Consider the following 17,628-nt stretch of genomic DNA (forward strand, 5'->3'; position numbering starts at 1 on the left):
AAGAGTGAGAGGATCATGCTAAGTTGTGCCGGAAAGTACAGGCTTGAAACTGTGGAACAGGAGAAGTAGTCCTTAATATTATTTATTAAAGTAAAACTGGATCATTTAAAAAACAGATTAATTTTTTCATTGCTATTTTATTTGAATAGGCCGTGGTACATAAGACCAATGCCTCTACATACAATGATTGTTTTGAAACATTCTTAAAGGGGAAGAGGTTTTTACGTGACACATCATTATTTGATGATTGGTTACCACAATCACCGAGATGGTGGTGAAGTATGATTGTTTTTTGGCCAAATTACGATGGAAAAACATTTCTACATACCACTACAATTCGGTATTTGGAAGGAACACCCCTTTCAAGTACCTTCAATTTAATACATCAAAAAAAGCCACTTTGTGCTTGCAAATGGCCTGATTCTTCAGACCAGCCTTCTTGCAACTGCAACGAGGGTTTGTACATCTTGCACGTAGGCAGAGCTTTCAAGGAGAAATTAAATAGTTCCTAAGTTGCACAAAAATGAAGTGCTTCAAACAAACACATACTTTGTATGGACAGAGAAGAGATGGAATATATGTAAGACTGAGGACACAGGTGTAATGAGAAATAGATTGATTGCATAGCTGCCCAGTATTCTAAGCCATTTCTTTAGTGCGATTCAAGAGAGCACCAAACAGTATAACAAATTTGTCAATTGGTTTCATAGTCCATTCCCTTTGTTTAGAGCTGTGAAAGGTAGAGCCGAATTCCAAAATAGATCAATGATGTTTCAGAAATTTCCCATAGGGAATACCAAGCCCAGTGTAAAAAATGCAGTTACTCACAAGTTTTAATCAGCAACACTGTAATGTTATTAAAGTGTAACATCCAAGGGAACACTGACTCTGTCAAAGATGATCCAAATGGGATTCATGAAAATTCCCAACTACAAACAGCAGATTCAAAATAGTATGAAGGGACACCCGGATTTGAACCAGGTACCTCTTGATCTGCAGTCAAATGCTCTATCACTGAGCTATATCCCCAGCTGTCAGCCAAGATCAGAATGACAATATATCAGTACATCATGAAAGAGTGAGAGGATCATGCTAAGTTGTGCCGGAAAGTACAACCTTGAAACTGTGGAACTGTAGAAGTAGTTCTTAATATTATTTATTAAAGGAAAAATGGATCATTAAAAAAAAAAAATATGTATTTGTTTGATTGATATTTTATTTGAATAGGCAGTGGTACATAGGACCAATGCCTGCACTTAAAATGTTTGTTTTGAAACATTCTCAAAGGGGAAGAGGTTTTTACGGGATACCTTATTGTTTCATGTTTGGTTACCACAATCACTCAGATGGTGATGAAGTATGATTGTTTTACACCACATTACGGTGGAAAAACATTTCTACATGCCACTACAATTCCGTATTTGGAAGGTACACCCAAACACCCCTTTCACGGACCTTCGATTTAAAACATCAGAAAAAGCCACTTTGTGCTTGCAAATGGCCTGATTCTTCAGGCCAGCCTTCTTGCAACTGCAACAATGGTTCGTACATCTTGCACGTAGGTAGAGCATTTAAGGAGAAATTAAATAGTTCCTACGTTGCACAAAAATGAAGTGCTTCAAACAAGCACATACTTTGGATGCACAGGGAAAAGGTGGAATATATGTAAGACTGAGGACACAGGTGAAATGAGAAATAGACTGACTGCATCGCTGCACAGTATTCTAAGCCATTTCTTTAGTGCGATTCAAGAAAGCACCAAACAGTATAACAAATTTGTCAATTTATTTCATAGTCCATTCCCTTTCTTTAGTGCTGTAAAAGGAAGAGCCAAATTCCAAAATAGATCAATGATCTTTCAGAAAGTTCCCAAATGGAACACCAAGCCGAGGGTTAAAACTGCATTTACTCACAGGTTTTGAGCAGCAAACTCTGTAATGATATTAAAGTGCAATATCCAAGGGAACACTGATTCTGTCAAAGATGATCCAAAAGGAATTGATGAAAAGTCCCAACTACAAACAACAGAATCAAAATAGTCTGAGGGGACACCCGGATTTGAACCAGGGACCTCTTGATCTGCAGTCAAATGCTCTACCACTGAGCTATATCCCCAGCTTTTCATTAAAATCAGAATGACATAATATCAGTACATCATGAAAGAGTGAGAGGATCATGCTAAGTTGTGCCGGAAAGTACAGGCTTGAAACTGTGGAACAGGAGAAGTAGTCCTTAATATTATTTATTAAAGTAAAACTGGATCATTTAAAAAACAGATTAATTTTTTCATTGCTATTTTATTTGAATAGGCAGTGGTACATAAGACCAATGCCTCTACATACAATGATTCTTTTGAAACATTCTTAAAGGGCAAGAGGTTTTTACGTGACACATTATCATTTGATGATTGGTTACCACAATCACCGAGATGGTGGTGAAGTATGATTGTTTTTTGGCCAAATTACGGAGGAAAAACATTTCTACATACCACTACAATTCGGTATTTGGAAGGAACACCCAAACACCCCTTTCAAGTACCTTCGATTTAATACATAAAAAAAAGCCACTTTGTGCTTGCAACTGGCCTGATTCTTCAGACCAGCCTTCTTGCAACTGCAACGAGGGTTTGTACATCTTGCACGTAGGCAGAGCTTTCAAGGAGAAATTAAATAGTTCCTAAGTTGCACAAAAATGAAGTGCTTCAAACAAACACATACTTTGTATGGACAGAGAAGAGATGGAATATATGTAAGACTGAGGACACAGGTGTAATGAGAAATAGATTGATTGCATAGCTGCCCAGTATTCTAAGCCATTTCTTTAGTGCGATTCAAGAGAGCACCAAACAGTATAACAAATTTGTCAATTGTTTCATACTCCATTCCCTTTGTTTAGAGCTGTGAAAGGTAGAGCCGAATTCCAAAATAGATCAATGATGTTTCAGAAATTTCCCATAGGGAATACCAAGCCCAGTGTAAAAAATGCAGTTACTCACAAGTTTTAATCAGCAACACTGTAATGTTATTAAAGTGTAACATCCAAGGGAACACTGACTCTGCCAAAGATGATCCAAATGGGATTCATGAAAATTCCCAACTACAAACAGCAGATTCAAAATAGAATGAGGGGACACCCGGATTTGAACCAGGGACCTCTTGATCTGCAGTCAAATGCTCTACCACTGAGCTATATCCCCAGCTGTCAGCCAAGATCAGAATGACAATATATCAGTACATCATGAACGAGTGAGAGGATCATGCTAAGTTGTGCCGGAAAGTACAACCTTGAAACTGTGGAACTGTAGAAGTAGTTCTTAATATTATTTATTAAAGGAAAAATGGATCATTAAAAAATATATATGTATTTGTTTGATTGGTATTTTATTTGAATAGGCAGTGGTACATAGGACCAATGCCTGCACTTAAAATGTTTGTTTTGAAACATTCTCAAAGGGGAAGAGGTTTTTACGGGATACCTTATTGTTTCATGTTTGGTTACCACAATCACTCAGATGGTGATGAAGTATGATTGTTTTGGGCCACATTACGGTGGAAAAACATTTCTACATACCACTACAATTCGGTATTTGGAAGGTACACCCAAACACCCCTTTCACGGACCTTCAATTTAAAACATCAGAAAAAGCCACTTTGTGCTTGCAGATGGCCTGATTCTTCAGGCCAGCCTTCTTGCAACTGCAACAATGGTTCGTACATCTTTCACGTGGGCAGAGCATTTAAGGAGAAATTAAATAGTTCCTACGTTGCACAAAAATGAAGTGCTTCAAACAAGCACATACTTTGGATGCACAGGGAAAAGATGGAAAATATGTAAGACTGAGGACACAGGTGAAATGAGAAATAGACTGACTGCATCACTGCACAGTATTCTAAGCCATTTCTTTAGTGCGATTCAAGAAAGCACCAAACAGTATAACAAATTTGTCAATTTATTTCATAGTCCATTCCCTTTCTTTAGTGCTGTAAAAGGAAGAGCCAAATTCCAAAATAGATCAATGATCTTTCAGAAAGTTCCCAAATGGAACACCAAGCCGAGGGTTAAAACTGCATTTACTCACAGGTTTTGAGCAGCAAACTCTGTAATGATATTAAAGTGCAATATCCAAGGGAACACTGACTCTGTGAAAGATGATCCAAAAGGAATTGATGAAAAGTCCTAACTACAAACAACAGAATCAAAATAGTCTGAGGGGACACCCGGATTTGAACCAGGGACCTCTTGATCTGCAGTCAAATTCTCTACCACCGAGCTATATCCCCAGCTTTTCAGTAAAATCAGAATGACATAATATCAGTACATCATGAAAGAGTGAGAGGATCATGCTAAGTTGTGCCGGAAAGTACAGGCTTGAAACTGTGGAACAGGAGAAGTAGTCCTTAATATTATTTATTAAAGTAAAACTGGATCATTTAAAAAACAGATTAATTTGTTTCATTGCTATTTTATTTGAATAGGCAGTGGTACATAAGACCAATGCCTCTACATACAATGATTGTTTTGAAACATTCTTAAAGGGGAAGAGGTTTTTACGTGACACATTATCATTTGATGATTGGTTACCACAATCACCGAGATGGTGGTGAAGTATGATTGTTTTTTGGCCAAATTACGGAGGAAAAACATTTCTACATACCACTACAATTCGGTATTTGGAAGGAACACCCAAACACCCCTTTCAAGTACCTTCGATTTAATACATCAAAAAAAGCCACTTTGTGCTTGCAACTGGCCTGATTCTTCAGACCAGCCTTCTTGCAACTGCAACGAGGGTTTGAACATCTTGCACGTAGGCAGAGCTTTCAAGGAGAAATTAAATAGTTCCTACGTTGCACAAAAATGAAGTGCTTCAAACAAGCACATACTTTTAATGCACAGGGAAAAGGTGGAATATATGTAAGACTGAGGACACAGGTGAAATGAGAAATAGACTGACTGCATCGCTGCACAGTATTCTAAGCCATTTCTTTAGTGCGATTCAAGAGAGCACCAAACAGTATAACAAATTTGTCAATTTGTTTCATAGTCCATTCCCTTTCTTTAGTGCTGTATAAGGAAGAGCCAAATTCCAAAATAGATCAATGATCTTTCAGAAATTTCCCAAAGGGAATACCAAGCCGAGTGCTAAAACTCCATTTACTCACAGGTTTTGAGCAGCAAACTATGTAATGCTATTAAAGTGCAATAACCAAGGGAACACTGACTCTGTCAAAGATGATCCAAAAGGAATTGATGAAAAGTCCCAACTACAAACAACAGAATCAAAATAGTCTGAGGGGACACCCAGATTTGAACAAGGGACCTCTTGATCTGCAGTCAAATACTCTACCACTGAGCTATATCCCCAACTTTTCAGTAAAGTCAGAATGACATAATATCAGTACATCATGAAAGAGTGAGAGGATCATGCTAAGTTGTGCCGGAAAGTACAGGCTTGAAACTGTGGAACAGGAGAAGTAGTAGTTAATATTATTTATTAAAGGAAAGCTGTATCATTTAAAAAACAGATTAATTTGTTTCATTGCTATTTTATTTGAATAGGCAGTGGTACATAAGACCAATGCCTCTACATACAATGATTGTTTTGAAACATTCTTAAAGGGGAAGAGGTTTTTACGTGACACATTACCATTTGATGATTGGTTACCACAATCACCGAGATGGTGGTGAAGTATGATTGTTTTTTGGCCAAATTACGATGGAAAAACATTTCTACATACCACTACAATTCGGTATTTGGAAGGAACACCCAAACACCCCTTTCAAGTACCTTCGATTTAATACATCAAAAAAAGCCACTTTGTGCTTGCAACTGGCCTGATTCTTCAGACCAGCCTTCTTGCAACTGCAACAAGGGTTTGTACATCTTGCACGTAGGCAGAGCTTTCAAGGAGAAATTAAATAGTTCCTAAGTTGCACAAAAATGAAGTGCTTCAAACAAACACATACTTTGTATGGACAGAGAAGAGATGGAATATATGTAAGACTGAGGACACAGGTGTAATGAGAAATAGATTGATTGCATAGCTGCCCAGTATTCTAAGCCATTTCTTTAGTGCGATTCAAGAGAGCACCAAACAGTATAACAAATTTGTCAATTGGTTTCATAGTCCATTCACTTTGTTTAGAGCTGTGAAAGGTAGAGCCGAATTCCAAAATAGATCAATGATGTTTCAGAAATTTCCCATAGGGAATACCAAGCCCAGTGTAAAAAATGCAGATACTCACAAGTTTTAATCAGCAACACTGTAATGGTATTAAAGTGTAACATCCAAGGGAACACTGACTCTGTCAAAGATGATCCAAATGGGATTCATGAAAATTCCCATCTACAAACAGCAGATTCAAAATAGTATGAGGGGACACCCGGATTTGAACCAGGGACCTCTTGATCTGCAGTCAAATGCTCTACCACTGAGCTATATCCCCAGCTGTCAGCCAAGATCAGAATGACAATATATCAGTACATCATGAAAGAGTGAGAGGATCATGCTAAGTTGTGCCGGAAAGTACAACCTTGAAACTGTGGAACTGTAGAAGTAGTTCTTAATATTATTTATTAAAGGAAAAATGGATCATTAAAAAAAATATATGTATTTGTTTGATTGGTATTTTATTTGAATAGGCAGTGGTACATAGGACCAATGCCTGCACTTAAAATGTTTGTTTTGAAACATTCTCAAGGGGGAAGACGTTTTTACGGGATACCTTATTGTTTCATGTTTGGTTACCACAATCACTCAGATGGTGATGAAGTATGATTGTTTTGGGCCACATTATGGTGGAAAAACATTTCTACATACCACTACAATTCGGTATTTGGAAGGTACACCCAAACACCGCTTTCACGGACCTTTGATTTAAAACATCAGAAAAAGCCACTTTGTGCTTGCAAATAGCCTGATTCTTCAGGCCAGCCTTCTTGCAACTGCAACAATGGTTCGTACATCTTGCACGTAGGCAGAGCATTTAAGGAGAAATTAAATAGTTCCTACGTTGCACAAAAATGAAGTGCTTCAAACAAGCACATACTTTGGATGCACAGGGAAAAGGTGGAATATATGTAAGACTGAGGACACAGGTGAAATGAGAAATAGACTGACTGCATCGCTGCACAGTATTCTAAGCCATTTCTTTAGTGCGATTTAAGAGAGCACCAAACAGTATAACAAATTTGTCAATTTGTTTCATAGTCCATTCCCTTTCTTTAGTGCTGTATAAGGAAGAGCCAAATTCCAAAATAGATCAATGATCTTTCAGAAATTTCCCAAAGGGAATACCAAGCCGAGTGCTAAAACTCCATTTACTCACAGGTTTTGAGCAGCAAACTATGTAATGCTATTAAAGTGCAATAACCAAGGGAACACTGACTCTGTCAAAGATGATCCAAAAGGAATTGATGAAAAGTCCCAACTACAAACAACAGAATCAAAATAGTCTGAGGGGACACCCAGATTTGAACAAGGGACCTCTTGATCTGCAGTCAAATACTCTACCACTGAGCTATATCCCCAGCTTTTCAGTAAAATCAGAATGACATAATATCAGTACATCATGAAAGAGTGAGAGGATCATGCTAAGTTGTGCCGGAAAGTACAGGCTTGAAACTGTGGAACAGGAGAAGTAGTAGTTAATATTATTTATTAAAGGAAAGCTGTATCATTTAAAAAACAGATTAATTTGTTTCATTGCTATTTTATTTGAATAGGCAGTGGTACATAAGACCAATGCCTCTACATACAATGATTGTTTTGAAACATTCTTAAAGGGGAAGAGGTTTTTACGTGACACATTACCATTTGATGATTGGTTACCACAATCACCGAGATGGTGGTGAAGTATGATTGTTTTTTGGCCAAATTACGATGGAAAAACATTTCTACATACCACTACAATTCGGTATTTGGAAGGAACACCCAAACACCCCTTTCAAGTACCTTCGATTTAATACATCAAAAAAAGCCACTTTGTGCTTGCAACTGGCCTGATTCTTCAGACCAGCCTTCTTGCAACTGCAACAAGGGTTTGTACATCTTGCACGTAGGCAGAGCTTTCAAGGAGAAATTAAATAGTTCCTAAGTTGCACAAAAATGAAGTGCTTCAAACAAACACATACTTTGTATGGACAGAGAAGAGATGGAATATATGTAAGACTGAGGACACAGGTGTAATGAGAAATAGATTGATTGCATAGCTGCCCAGTATTCTAAGCCATTTCTTTAGTGCGATTCAAGAGAGCACCAAACAGTATAACAAATTTGTCAATTGGTTTCATAGTCCATTCCCTTTGTTTAGAGCTGTGAAAGGTAGAGCCGAATTCCAAAATAGATCAATGATGTTTCAGAAATTTCCCATAGGGAATACCAAGCCCAGTGTAAAAAATGCAGATACTCACAAGTTTTAATCAGCAACACTGTAATGGTATTAAAGTGTAACATCCAAGGGAACACTGACTCTGTCAAAGATGATCCAAATGGGATTCATGAAAATTCCCATCTACAAACAGCAGATTCAAAATAGTATGAGGGGACACCCGGATTTGAACCAGGGACCTCTTGATCTGCAGTCAAATGCTCTACCACTGAGCTATATCCCCAGCTGTCAGCCAAGATCAAAATGACAATATATCAGTACATCATGAAAGAGTGAGAGGATCATGCTAAGTTGTGCCGGAAAGTACAACCTTGAAACTGTGGAACTGTAGAAGTAGTTCTTAATATTATTTATTAAAGGAAAAATGGATCATTAAAAAAAATATATGTATTTGTTTGATTGGTATTTTATTTGAATAGGCAGTGGTACATAGGACCAATGCCTGCACTTAAAATGTTTGTTTTGAAACATTTTCAAAGGGGAAGAGGTTTTTACGGGATACCTTATTGTTTCATGTTTGGTTACCACAATCACTCAGATGGTGATGAAGTATGATTGTTTTGGGCCACATTACGGTGGAAAAACATTTCTACATACCACTACAATTCGGTATTTGGAAGGTACACCCAAACACCCCTTTCACGGACCTTCGATTTAAAACATCAGAAAAAGCCACTTTGTGCTTGCAAATGGCCTGATTCTTCAGGCCAGCCTTCTTGCAACTGCAACAATGGTTCGTACATCTTGCACGTAGGCAGAGCATTTAAGGAGAAATTAAATAGTTCCTACGTTGCACAAAAATGAAGTTCTTCAAACAAGCACATACTTTGGATGCACAGGGAAAAGGTGGAATATATGTAAGACTGAGGACACAGGTGAAATGAGAAATAGACTGACTGCATCGCTGCACAGTATTCTAAGCCATTTCTTTAGTGCGATTCAAGAAAGCACCAAACAGTATAACAAATTTGTCAATTTATTTCATAGTCCATTCCCTTTCTTTAGTGCTGTAAAAGGAAGAGCCAAATTCCAAAATAGATCAATGATCTTTCAGAAAGTTCCCAAATGGAACACCAAGCCGAGTGTTAAAACTGCATTTACTCACAGGTTTTGAGCAGCAAACTCTGTAATGATATTAAAGTGCAATATCCAAGGGAACACTGACTCTGTCAAAGATGATCCAAAAGAAATTGATGAAAAGTCCCAACTACAAACAACAGAATCAAAATAGTCTGAGGGGACACCCGGATTTGAACCAGGGACCTCTTGATCTGCAGTCAAATGCTCTACCACTGAGCTATATCCCCAGCTTTTCAGTAAAATCAGAATGACATAATATCAGTACATCATGAAAGAGTGAGAGGATCATGCTAAGTTGTGCCGGAAAGTACAGGCTTGAAACTGTGGAACAGGAGAAGTAGTCCTTAATATTATTTATTAAAGTAAAACTGGATCATTTAAAAAACAGATTAATTTGTTTCATTGCTATTTTATTTGAAAAGGCAGTGGTACATAAGACCAATGCCTCTACATACAATGATTGTTTTGAAACATTCTTAAAGGGGAAGAGGTTTTTACGTGACACATTATCATTTGATGATTGGTTACCACAATCACCGAGATGGTGGTGAAGTATGATTGTTTTTTGGCCAAATTACGGAGGAAAAACATTTCTACATACCACTACAATTCGGTATTTGGAAGGAACACCCAAACACCCCTTTCAAGTACCTTCGATTTAATACATCAAAAAAAGCCACTTTGTGCTTGCAACTGGCCTGATTCTTCAGACCAGCCTTCTTGCAACTGCAACGAGGGTTTGAACATCTTGCACGTAGGCAGAGCTTTCAAGGAGAAATTAAATAGTTCCTACGTTGCACAAAAATGAAGTGCTTCAAACAAGCACATACTTTTAATGCACAGGGAAAAGGTGGAATATATGTAAGACTGAGGACACAGGTGAAATGAGAAATAGACTGACTGCATCGCTGCACAGTATTCTAAGCCATTTCTTTAGTGCGATTCAAGAGAGCACCAAACAGTATAACAAATTTGTCAATTTGTTTCATAGTCCATTCCCTTTCTTTAGTGCTGTATAAGGAAGAGCCAAATTCCAAAATAGATCAATGATCTTTCAGAAATTTCCCAAAGGGAATACCAAGCCGAGTGCTAAAACTCCATTTACTCACAGGTTTTGAGCAGCAAACTATGTAATGCTATTAAAGTGCAATAACCAAGGGAACACTGACTCTGTCAAAGATAATCCAAAAGGAATTGATGAAAAGTCTCAACTACAAACAACAGAATCAAAATAGTCTGAGGGGACACCCGGATTTGAACCAGGGACCTCTTGATCTGCAGTCAAATACTCTACCACTGAGCTATATCCCCAGCTGTCAGCCAACATCAGAATGACAATATATCAGTACATCATGAAAGAGTGAGAGGATCATGCTAAGTTGTGCCGGAAAGTACAACCTTGAAACTGTGGAACTGTAGAAGTAGTTCTTAATATTATTTATTAAAGGAAAAATGGATCATTAAAAAAAATATGTATTTGTTTGTTTGGTATTTTATTTGAATAGGCAGTGGTACATAGGACCAATACCTGCACTTAAAATGTTTGTTTTGAAACATTCTCAAAGGGGAAGAGGTACGGGATACCTTATTGTTTCATGTTTGGTTGCCACAATCACTCAGATGGTGATGAAGTATGATTGTTTTGGGCCACATTACGGTGGAAAAACATTTCTACATACCACTACAATTCGGTATTTGGAAGGTACACCCAAACACCCCTTTCACGGACCTTCGATTTAAAACATCAGAAAAAGCCACTTTGTGCTTGCAAATGGCCTGATTCTTCAGGCCAGCCTTCTTGCAACTGCAACAATGGTTCGTACATCTTGCACGTAGGCAGAGCATTTAAGGAGAAATTAAATAGTTCCTACGTTGCACAAAAATGAAGTGCTTCAAACAAGCACATACTTTTAATGCACAGGGAAAAGGTGGAATATATGTAAGACTGAGGACACAGGTGAAATGAGAAATAGACTGACTGCATCGCTGCACAGTATTCTAAGCCATTTCTTTAGTGCGATTCAAGAAAGCACCAAACAGTATAACAAATTTGTCAATTTGTTTCATAGTCCATTCCCTTTCTTTAGGTCTGTAAAAGGAAGAGCCAAATTCAAAAAAAGATCAATGCTCTTTCAGAAAGTTCCCAAAGGGAACACCAAGCCGAGTGTTAAAACTGCATTTACTCACAGGTTTTGAGCAGCAAACTCGTTAATGCTATTAAAGTGCAATATCCAAGGGAACACTGACTCTGTCATAGATGATTCAAAAGGAATTGATGAAAAGTCCCAACTACAAACAACAGAATCAAAATAGTGTGAGGAGACACCCGGATTTGAACCAGGGACCTCTTGATCTGCAGTCAAATGCTCTACCACTGAGCTATATCCCCAGCTTTTCAGAAAAATTAGAATGACATAATATCAGTACATCATGAAAGAGTGAGAGGATCATGCTTAAGTTGTGCCGGAAAGTACAGGCTTGAAACTGTGGAACAGGAGAAGTAGTCCTTAATATTATTTATTAAAGTAAAACTGGATCATTTAAAAAACAGATTAATTTGTTTCATTGCTATTTTATTTGAATAGGCAGTGGTACATAAGACCAATGCCTCTACATACAATGATTGTTTTGAAACATTCTTAAAGCGGAAAAGGTTTTTACATGACACATTATCATTTGATGATTGGTTACCACAATCACCGAGATGGTGGTGAAGTATGAATGTTTTTTGGCCAAATTACGGAGGAAAAACATTTCTACATACCACTACAATTCGGTATTTGGAAGGAACACCCAAACACCCCTTTCAAGTACCTTCGATTTAATACATCAAAAAAAGCCACTTTGTGCTTGCAACTGGCCTGATTCTTCAGACCAGCCTTCTTGCAACTGCAACGAGGGTTTGTACATCTTGCACGTAGGCAGAGCTTTCAAGGAGAAATTAAATAGTTCCTAAGTTGTACAAAAATGAAGTGCTTCAAACAAACACATACTTTGTATGGACAGAGAAGAGATGGAATATATGTAAGACTGAGGACACAGGTGTAATGAGAAATAGATTGATTGCATAGCTGCCCAGTATTCTAAGCCATTTCTTTAGTGCGATTCAAGAGAGCACCAAACAGTATAACAAATTTGTCAATTGGTTTCATAGTCCATTCCCTTTGTTTAGAGCTGTGAAAGGTAGAGCCGAATTCCAAAATAGATCAATGATGTTTCAGAAATTTCCCATAGGGAATACCAAGCCCAGTGTAAAAAATGCAGTTACTCACAAGTTTTAATCAGCAACACTGTAATGGTATTAAAGTGTAACATCCAAGGGAACACTGACTCTGTCAAAGATGATCCAAATGGGATTCATGAAAATTCCCAACTACAAACAGCAGATTCAAAATAGTATGAGGGGACACCCGGATTTGAACCAGGGACCTCTTGATCTGCAGTCAAATGCTCTACCACTGAGCTATATCCCCAGCTGTCAGCCAACATCAGAATGACAATATATCAGTACATCATGAAAGAGTGAGAGGATCATGCTAAGTTGTGCCGGAAAGTACAACCTTGAAACTGCGTAACTGTAGAAGTAGTTCTTAATATTATTTATTAAAGGAAAAATGGATCATTAAAAAAATATATGTATTTGTTTGATTGGTATTTTATTTGAATAGGCAGTGGTACATAGGACCAATGCCTGCACTTAAAATGTTTGTTTTGAAACATTCTCAAAGGGGAAGAGGTTTTTACGGGATACCTTATTGTTTCATGTTTGGTTACCACAATCACTCAGATGGTGATGAAGTATGATTGTTTTGGGCCACATTACGGTGGAAAAACATTTCTACATACCACTACAATTCGGTATTTGGAAGGTACACCCAAACACCCCTTTCACGGACCTTCGATTCAAAACATCAGAAAAAGCCACTTTGTGCTTGCAAATGGCCTGATTCTTCAGGCCAGCCTTCTTGCAACTGCAACAATGGTTCGTACATCTTGCACGTAGGCAGAGCATTTAAGGAGAAATAAATAGTTCCTACGTTGCACAAAAATGAAGTGCTTCAAACAAGCACATACTTTGGATACACAGGGAAAAGGTGGAATATATGTAAGACTGAGGACACAGGTGAAATGAGAAATAGACTGACTGCATCGCTGCACAGTATTCTAAGCCATTTCTTTAGTGCGATTCAAGAAAGCACCAAACAGTATAACAAATTTGTCAATTTGTTTCATAGTCCATTCCCTTTCTTTAGGTCTGTAAAAGGAAGAGCCAAATTCCAAAAAAGATCAATGATCTTTCAGAAAGTTCCCAAAGGGAACACCAAGCCGAGTGTTAAAACTGCATTTACTCACAGGTTTTGAGCAGCAAACTCGGTAATGCTATTAAAGTGCAATATCCCAGGGAACACTGACTCTGTCATAGATGATCCAAAAGGAATTGATGAAAAGTCCCAACTACAAACAACAGAATCAAAATAGTGTGAGGAGACACCCGGATTTGAACCAGGGACCTCTTGATCTGCAGTCAAATGCTCTACCACTGAGCTATATCCCCAGCTTTTCAGAAAAATTAGAATGACATAATATCAGTACATCATGAAAGAGTGAGAGGATCATGCTAAGTTGTGCCGGAAAGTACAGGCTTGAAACTGTGGAACAGGAGAAGTAGTCCTTAATATTATTTATTAAAGTAAAACTGGATCATTTAAAAAACAGATTAATTTGTTTCATTGCTATTTTATTTGAATAGGCAGTGGTACATAAGACCAATGCCTCTACATACAATGATTGTTTTGAAACATTCTTAAAGCGGAAAAGGTTTTTACATGACACATTATCATTTGATGATTGGTTACCACAATTACCGAGATGGTGGTGAAGTATGAATGTTTTTTGGCCAAATTACGGAGGAAAAACATTTCTACATACCACTACAATTCAGTATTTGGAAGGAACACCCAAACACCCCTTTCAAGTACCTTCGATTTAATACATCAAAAAAAGCCACTTTGTGCTTGCAACTGGCCTGATTCTTCAGACCAGCCTTCTTGCAACTGCAACAAGGGTTTGTACATCTTGCACGTAGGCAGAACTTTCAAGGAGAAATTAAATAGTTCCTAAGTTGCACAAAAATGAAGTGCTTCAAACAAACACATACTTTGTATGGACAGAGAAGAGATGGAATATATGTAAGACTGAGGACACAGGTGTAATGAGAAATAGATTGATTGCATAGCTGCCCAGTATTCTAAGCCATTTCTTTAGTGCGATTCAAGAGAGCACCAAACAGTATAACAAATTTGTCAATTGGTTTCATAGTCCATTCCCTTTGTTTAGAGCTGTGAAAGGTAGAGCCGAATTCCAAAATAGATCAATGATGTTTCAGAAATTTCCCATAGGGAATACCAAGCCCAGTGTAATAAATGCAGTTACTCACAAGTTTTAATCAGCAACACTGTAATGGTATTAAAGTGTAACATCCAAGGGAACACTGACTCTGTCAAAGATGATCCAAATGGGATTCATGAAAATTCCCAACTACAAACAGCAGATTCAAAATAGTATGAGGGGACACCCGGATTTGAACCAGGGACCTCTTGATCTGCAGTCAAATGCTCTACCACTGAGCTATATCCCCAGCTGTCAGCCAACATCAGAATGACAATATATCAGTACATCATGAAAGAGTGAGAGGATCATGCTAAGTTGTGCCGGAAAGTACAACCTTGAAACTGTGGAACTGTAGAAGTAGTTCTTAATATTATTTATTAAAGGAAAAATGGATCATTAAAAAAATATATGTATTTGTTTGATTGGTATTTTATTTGAATAGGCAGTGGTACATAGGACCAATGCCTGCACTTAAAATGTTTGTTTTGAAACATTCTCAAAGGGGAAGAGGTTTTTACGGGATACCTTATTGTTTCATGTTTGGTTACCACAATCACTCAGATGGTGATGAAGTATGATTGTTTTGGGCCACATTACGGTGGAAAAACATTTCTACATACCACTACAATTCGGTATTTGGAAGGTACACCCAAACACCCCTTTCACGGACCTTCGATTCAAAACATCAGAAAAAGCCACTTTGTGCTTGCAAATGGCCTGATTCTTCAGGCCAGCCTTCTTGCAACTGCAACAATGGTTCGTACATCTTGCACGTAGGCAGAGCATTTAAGGAGAAATTAAATAGTTCCTACGTTGCACAAAAATGAAGTGCTTCAAACAAGCACATACTTTGGATGCACAGGGAAAAGGTGGAATATATGTAAGACTGAGGACACAGGTGAAATGAGAAATAGACTGACTGCATCGCTGCACAGTATTCTAAGCCACTTCTTTAGTGCGATTCAAGAAAGCACCAAACAGTATAACAAATTTGTCAATTTGTTTCATAGTCCATTCCCTTTCTTTAGGTCTGTAAAAGGAAGAGCCAAATTCCAAAATAGATCAATGATCTTTCAGAAATTTCCCAAAGGGAATACCAAGCCGAGTGTTAAAACTCCATTTACTCACAGGTTTTGAGCAGCAAATGGAAAGGGGCGACCATTCGCTCCCCCCGAACGTATGGTGGAGTACCCCGATCCCCCCGGGAGGCCATCTTGGGCGGGAGGCGAGTCTCGGCTGGTATGCCCGAAGCGGCGTAGCCGGGGCGCGCCTTTTCCAGCCCTGGAGTGGGTTGTCCTAGACACTGACGCGGCCGGCCACGCCCAGGGAGGCAGGCGGAGGCGGGTGTACGCCCGCCCGAAGACGGATAAAAGGAGCAACACGCCAAGAAAGCATCCTCTTGTTCCTGTGCTCTGAAGCTGCACCTCCCCGCTGCACGTGAGCTCGAGACGGAACGAAGAGCCAATTTTGAGCGTTGTAATTTTTGTCTTTGTTTTACAGATATCTTCGTTCAAGAATGCCGGGCAAGAAGGTCGGAAAGCGGGTCGGGACCGATCAGATGCTCCGCATGCTCATAAAGGAAGTAGCCAATTTGAAGAAGCAGATGGCGGTAAAGAATGGGGAGGGAGAACCGAAGCGGATCGTCGGACCAGCATTGCCGGGAGTAGTCCCTAGCGGGAGAGGCAAGAGGTCCAGGAGGGGGCACCTGGGGGGAGGCCCCGGTTCCCGATACACCGATAGAGGAGCCTACCCCGGTTCCGAAGGAGGGGCATCCAATCCCCGTGGTAGTCACCCCCGTGAACGGAGAGGATATGCCTCCCGAGTTGGCGGCACAACTGGCAGCGTGGTTGGGAAAAGATAGTGAGGGCACCACGGCTGACGACGCCAGGGCAGTAATGAGGCAACTGCGGGAATCTAGAGAGGCTGCGAAGGCACCATCTTCTGTTCCCCCACAGGTTCCGGTGGCTGAGATTGCAGCAGGCGCGAGTTCGGCGGCAAGTACAGCACCTAGTGCAGGTAAGCGGCTACTGCCGATTGCGGGGGAGGGGTCTGTACCCTCACGAAGGGAGAAAGTGGCCCAGCATGTTCCACTCGAAATTAAGGAAAAGATTTGGGCCGATAAGTATGTGAATATGTTTTCTTTGCTTACTGACCATTACGAGATGGAGCATGTGAAGGGCCAAGAAGAGCTTATGCATCCGAGTGTTTGGCGCGCAAAAATGGCGGCCTTTAAGGTCGACGAAAACATAGGTACTTGGGGCAGAGCGTTTGGCATTTTTACCTCCATTATGGGTGAGCGAAGGCCTGAATTGTTGACGGAGTTGCCTATTTACCAGACACGTATCATGGAGTATTCTCTAGCATACGAGGGCAATCAGTGGTTTTGTTATGACAATCTTTTTAGGAAGGCTAAGGAGCACGACCCAGCTCTAACATGGGATTGTTATGACTCCATTTCTTGGCAGAAAATGGAGAATTCAGGCATGTTAAAAGTACCATTGTCGGGGAGTAACGGGGGTGAGTCTTCCCGCCAATCCTCGGGGACACCCTTTCGGACGGGTGCAGGTAACGAGCACCACTCGAAGTCGAGTGGCAATGCAGGTAAAAGGGGGATTTGTTGGAATTTTAACAGGGGAAAATGTACAAGGCCCCAAGGGTCATGCAAGTTTAGACATGAATGTGGGGGGTGTGGACAATCCTCCCATCCTGAGACCATGTGCAGAGCCAAAACGGGTGATAACGGTGGTAGGGGAAGCGCCAAACAGG

At 39.4% G+C, this 17,628-nt stretch overlaps 14 non-coding genes across 14 annotated transcripts; all 14 read right to left on the bottom strand.

The window, feature by feature from the left end:
* Window positions 1-957: 957 nt before the first annotated feature.
* On the bottom strand, window positions 958-1,029 carry TRNAC-GCA (transfer RNA cysteine (anticodon GCA)). Its single transcript has one exon. It is a non-coding gene; the product is annotated as a tRNA-Cys (tRNA).
* Window positions 1,030-2,043: 1,014 nt separating this feature from the next.
* On the bottom strand, window positions 2,044-2,115 carry TRNAC-GCA (transfer RNA cysteine (anticodon GCA)). The gene has a single exon. It is a non-coding gene; the product is annotated as a tRNA-Cys (tRNA).
* Window positions 2,116-3,124: 1,009 nt separating this feature from the next.
* Window positions 3,125-3,196, bottom strand: TRNAC-GCA (transfer RNA cysteine (anticodon GCA)). Its single transcript has one exon. It is a non-coding gene; the product is annotated as a tRNA-Cys (tRNA).
* Window positions 3,197-4,208: 1,012 nt separating this feature from the next.
* On the bottom strand, window positions 4,209-4,280 carry TRNAC-GCA (transfer RNA cysteine (anticodon GCA)). Its single transcript has one exon. It is a non-coding gene; the product is annotated as a tRNA-Cys (tRNA).
* Window positions 4,281-5,292: 1,012 nt separating this feature from the next.
* Window positions 5,293-5,364, bottom strand: TRNAC-GCA (transfer RNA cysteine (anticodon GCA)). Its single transcript has one exon. It is a non-coding gene; the product is annotated as a tRNA-Cys (tRNA).
* A 1,011-nt stretch (window positions 5,365-6,375) lies between these two features.
* On the bottom strand, window positions 6,376-6,447 carry TRNAC-GCA (transfer RNA cysteine (anticodon GCA)). Its single transcript has one exon. It is a non-coding gene; the product is annotated as a tRNA-Cys (tRNA).
* A 1,012-nt stretch (window positions 6,448-7,459) lies between these two features.
* Window positions 7,460-7,531, bottom strand: TRNAC-GCA (transfer RNA cysteine (anticodon GCA)). The gene has a single exon. It is a non-coding gene; the product is annotated as a tRNA-Cys (tRNA).
* A 1,011-nt stretch (window positions 7,532-8,542) lies between these two features.
* TRNAC-GCA (transfer RNA cysteine (anticodon GCA)) lies at window positions 8,543-8,614 on the bottom strand. The gene has a single exon. It is a non-coding gene; the product is annotated as a tRNA-Cys (tRNA).
* A 1,012-nt stretch (window positions 8,615-9,626) lies between these two features.
* Window positions 9,627-9,698, bottom strand: TRNAC-GCA (transfer RNA cysteine (anticodon GCA)). The gene has a single exon. It is a non-coding gene; the product is annotated as a tRNA-Cys (tRNA).
* Window positions 9,699-10,710: 1,012 nt separating this feature from the next.
* On the bottom strand, window positions 10,711-10,782 carry TRNAC-GCA (transfer RNA cysteine (anticodon GCA)). The gene has a single exon. It is a non-coding gene; the product is annotated as a tRNA-Cys (tRNA).
* Window positions 10,783-11,788: 1,006 nt separating this feature from the next.
* TRNAC-GCA (transfer RNA cysteine (anticodon GCA)) lies at window positions 11,789-11,860 on the bottom strand. The gene has a single exon. It is a non-coding gene; the product is annotated as a tRNA-Cys (tRNA).
* Window positions 11,861-12,872: 1,012 nt separating this feature from the next.
* On the bottom strand, window positions 12,873-12,944 carry TRNAC-GCA (transfer RNA cysteine (anticodon GCA)). The gene has a single exon. It is a non-coding gene; the product is annotated as a tRNA-Cys (tRNA).
* A 1,010-nt stretch (window positions 12,945-13,954) lies between these two features.
* Window positions 13,955-14,026, bottom strand: TRNAC-GCA (transfer RNA cysteine (anticodon GCA)). Its single transcript has one exon. It is a non-coding gene; the product is annotated as a tRNA-Cys (tRNA).
* A 1,011-nt stretch (window positions 14,027-15,037) lies between these two features.
* Window positions 15,038-15,109, bottom strand: TRNAC-GCA (transfer RNA cysteine (anticodon GCA)). Its single transcript has one exon. It is a non-coding gene; the product is annotated as a tRNA-Cys (tRNA).
* Between the last annotated feature and the right edge of the window lie 2,519 nt (window positions 15,110-17,628).

This window comes from Lissotriton vulgaris, chromosome 1_1 (assembly GCF_964263255.1).
Source record: "Lissotriton vulgaris chromosome 1_1, aLisVul1.2, whole genome shotgun sequence".
Classification (NCBI taxonomy): Eukaryota; Metazoa; Chordata; class Amphibia; order Caudata; family Salamandridae; genus Lissotriton; species Lissotriton vulgaris.